Source organism: Lactuca serriola, chromosome 9 (genome assembly GCF_051521515.1).
Source record: "Lactuca serriola cultivar US96UC23 chromosome 9, Lser_US96UC23_V15, whole genome shotgun sequence".
NCBI classification, from domain to species: Eukaryota; Viridiplantae; Streptophyta; class Magnoliopsida; order Asterales; family Asteraceae; genus Lactuca; species Lactuca serriola.
In genome coordinates, this window is record NC_136416.1 from 63,784,984 (window position 1) to 63,789,305 (window position 4,322).

General features: G+C 31.2%; 1 long non-coding RNA gene across 7 annotated transcripts; it reads left to right on the plus strand.

Annotated features, from left to right (window-relative positions):
* The first annotated feature begins 226 nt into the window (after positions 1 to 226).
* On the plus strand, positions 227 to 3,753 carry LOC145077232 (uncharacterized). 7 transcript variants are annotated; one of them, XR_013693028.1, is made up of 6 exons: positions 227 to 385; positions 580 to 958; positions 1,819 to 1,896; positions 2,177 to 2,270; positions 3,271 to 3,437; positions 3,526 to 3,753. It is a non-coding gene; the product is annotated as an uncharacterized LOC145077232 (long non-coding RNA). The 7 variants fall into 7 exon arrangements; XR_013693030.1 differs by having other exon boundaries at positions 2,180 to 2,270; XR_013693031.1 differs by lacking the exon at positions 3,271 to 3,437.
* The last annotated feature ends 569 nt before the right edge of the window (positions 3,754 to 4,322 follow it).

Below are 4,322 nucleotides of genomic sequence, written 5' to 3' on the forward strand. Positions count from 1 at the left end.
TGTATAAGGAACTTAATTTATATCATCAATATATTCAAGATTCAACTTATTCTTCTTCTCCTTCTCTTCTTATTTGATCTGACATCATCCGTTTGATTGGGATTCCGCACCATCAAACGGATCTGACTGATACACGGGCAAATTAGGGACTTACAGTTTTATGTAATTGTCGTCCTCTATCTATAAACTTCATGTCTTTGTTTTTTGTTATAACTTCATCCATTGTAACCAACCCTATATCATGTATCTCACCACCACACACCAACGACTTTTCTCTTCCTCCACCTCCGTCCCTCTAAAAAACCCAAAACGACGACATCACGTGACATGCGCAAGGTCCTCACCGTCGTCACCTCTCCTTTCACTCACTTGATCAACATAACAGGTTCGTTTTCCGATTTCACAAATTTTAGTTCTTGACATTTTATTTTCCCAAGTTTGATTTTGATTTCTACGATATGGATCTTTTTCTCATCCATGCATTATATTTGTCCATGAAACTGAAATGTGACTATTTTACCCTTTGATATTCTGGTTCGAAATTAACCCTCTTTTTAACTATGTTTGTGCATTTAACAGATGATCGTCATCCTTGAAATTGAAATTGGTGGATTGAAGATCATGTTATCTCTCCCACCCTGAGAAGGAGGAGATAGGTGGATAACCTACTTCTCGTTGCTCCATAAGTCCTCCTGTTACATGATGCCATCTTCACATCCCCTATTCGTGAACCCTAAAAGTTTGAAAGAATGCTTTGTCTTTCAGGGTTGTACATAAAACTAAACGAAAAAAATGTCTTTTTTCATATGATTACACAAAAATTGGCTTAATCGATTTCTTATTTCTTCCATTTTTTAACTTTGTTCCTTATAGTAGATTGTTTACTTTGTAATTGTTGGATTTCGATTTTCAGATATAGCTGGAGAAAGAACGGCTACACCCAATTGCTTGTTGTGAGGTAAGTACCACAAAATTCAGGAATTACTCATATGTCTAGCTTGTAAACTGTGTAATTGTTGACCCAATCATACAAGATTTAAGCTTATTACTTTTAGATTGACAAATCTGATTCTTTTTGTTAGTCTTTGAAGTTAGACGATTTTTGGAACATGTGTGTTTTGATTTTTGGAACGACCTGGTTTCCGTCTCACCAATCAATAATCCTAAAACAGGGGAACTATGATTTTATTTTTAATTTTAAATTTCGATCTTATAAAGAGGAGTATGATGATGATAGATGATATTTTGTGTTTTTTATCCACAGTATTTTGTCTGTCTTTTAAGTTAGACAATGGTGTTTCCTTTCTTTGTTAGTCCTTTACCATAGTGGATATTATTCATAAATCTAGTGTGTCGTGACATTTGGATAGTGCTTTAAGATTTCCAGAGCACACTTCCAAATGAATATTAGGTCAACATAATTGTTGATGAAATAAAGCAGGTGATGAGTTGTATGTAGAGGATAGATGGCTACTTAAAGCAGGTGATGAGTTGTACGTAGAGGATGGATGGCTACTTAATTAAACAGGAAAATGAAAAAGAAGAACATTAACACTTTAATTCTTTAATAGCCATTTTAGGTTATCCCTTCTACATTTTCTTGATTTTGACGAATCAAGTTTATGAAAAAGAAACTTGAATTTCTCTCTATCTCTACTGTAGAAGCATGGAGTCATCTCCATTTTAGTTTTGCGTTTTTTTATATTGAGTTACTCATAATCTGAGGTGAAACCACTTCTGTTGGCTCATTTGTTCAAGCATTTTATTGTTTTTGTTTTTCTTCTGATTTCACAATGATTTTTCTTTTTGATTTAATAGGTTGGAACATATTGGTCAGAGATAACGAGGGTTAAACCCTTACCATTATTTTATCTTTGGGCCTCCAACAACGATGAGGTAAACCCCTTAGTGTTTGTGGTATTTGACTGTCACATTTACTTTTATCTTTTTTCAAGGTTCATGAATCCTTCTTTGCTTTGTTGAATGTGGATACCCAGAACCTAGATGAACATAAAGTACTCTTCCTTAAGGTGTTTTAAAATATTGTTTTCTCTCTAGATTATTCGCTCATTAATTTGTGCATTGTTGAATGGTACTTAAGTCATTATACAAATATATGTTTTCTTTTCCTTTTCCACCATATTTTGTCTCTAATTTATATTTATGCTTGATTTAGTAGAATATGCAGGTATGATACCACAACTTGAGGCTTTTACACTAAACTAAACGGAAATCTGGTTGCTTACAACAAGCGGGGGAATCATGAAGAGGTATGGTCTGATCTATAAAAATAACCATGTTAACTTAACATGGTTCTTGATTTTGTTTTTTTTTAAATAACTGATTTAGTCCTTAATCTGTAGTTGTAGTTCTTTGATTAGTGCTTCAAATTTTTTGTTTTCTAATTAAAGCTTCATACATGAATCGTTGGGGCAAGTCAACCAAGAGATTGTAGGCGTAATACTGCCAAAACTTGTTTAGTTATGTATGTATATGTGCAACATAGTTACCAATATGTATGTAAAACTGTAAACCATGTTTTTAAGGAGACGATGATTATGAGGCTTGGGAGGGTAGTTTAGTCCTTATAATTGTTTTTTAGGTGGGAAAATTCAGTTAAGAGAGTTGTATGAATAAAATAATCTTGTTAGGAAGTAGTGGGGAGACCTATCTCTCAAGTATGGGAATTCATTTTTTTCTTTCTTGATTTTCTATCAAACCTGTATCAGAGTACATGTGCTTATATTTATTTGGTGTAAAATATTACATATTTATTTTATATATACGAAGATATTTTGACTGTACTAGAATGACTTGCATGATTTGTACATCTAACCTGGATCTTTTGCTAGAATAAGCTTCTTTTCTATTCAATTTTATGTCAACTGCATATATCAGATAATTAAACAAGTCAATCATGTTGTCAAGTATGAACCTTTGATATTTTACTTTTCACTACTTTAAACGCAGTGGAAGGCCTTAGCATAGTCAGCGAAAAACAAGTGTTGTTGGTAAATTGTAGAAATTGGTGGAAAATGTCACGTTTGAAGATTCAAAAGCTCTTCAACTTGATTTTTTGCATTTTGTAATTGAAGGAATTGGTATAAAAGTGAAACGTGTTTGCAAAAAGTGGCATGAAATCATAACTTCACTGCATAAATAAATGATTAGCCATGTACCTGTATTTTTGTTCTTAATAAGTGATTATGATGCTAATGGATGGTAATCTAAGAATACTGAAAAATAAAGGTAACTTTTTTTTTATTGCAGCCTGATCATTATAGAGCATATAAAAAGAAAGGATAATTTTCCTCACTTTTGGCTCCAAAGGATGATGTTTAATGGCTTGTACATTTGTATGAAAATTGCTCAAAAGATCCATGCAAAGAATGTTCATGCTTTAACTTGACAACACCACAATAGAGTGAGAGGGAAATGTAAAGTATTAAAAAAACACTAAAAGTATAATTTTAACCAAATATTGGACTTTATAAGTTTTTTTGTTTTTTGTTTTTTTTTATGCAGTTGGCTTTACAAGCATGACTTATTTTTGACGAAGTCTTTGATAAGCATTGGGGGAAACCACTCGAATGGTGTTGCTGAATGATTTTTATTTTTTATTTGTTATGTTTTCCTTAGTGTTTTGTTTGGTTTTTGAATGTCACGTGTTTGCACATATCTTCTAAAGTCAAACAAGAAAAGAAAAGATAACTATGTTTGATAGAAAAAAGGACAAAATTGTACTTTGGATGATTTGCTTTGGTTCAAAATGTGTGGAAAATTTGAAACGATATCATGAACATATATATATATATATATATATATATATATATATATATATATATATATATATATATATATATATATATATATATATATATATATATATGAACGTCTTTTATGGATCGTAGTTGTAATACAAAAGCAAATGGAGGGTTAATTTTTAATTTTAAAATCCATGTCATTTAAGTTAAGCTAAAATATGCATCTTAAATTTGAAGGGTCTTTCTATTTGAAATTTGGAAAGTTAAATAATTGAAATCAATTTATCGTCATTGGGCCAAATTAGATTTCAAAAGATGGCAACGTACTTTTGTTAAACCTATAACAATGGCAACTTACTTTTGTTAACCCGAAAATAACAACTTACTTTGTCCCAAAACAAGAAAATACTTTTTTTAATCCAAAACATCAACATACTAATTGTCAAACTGAAACCGCTCACCAAAATAAATATATCCACCACATCCTTATTAAAAGTCCAATCGAGAATAATATGTATTTGTTTTGTGTTTCTTAAAATATAACATGTTTTCAAATAC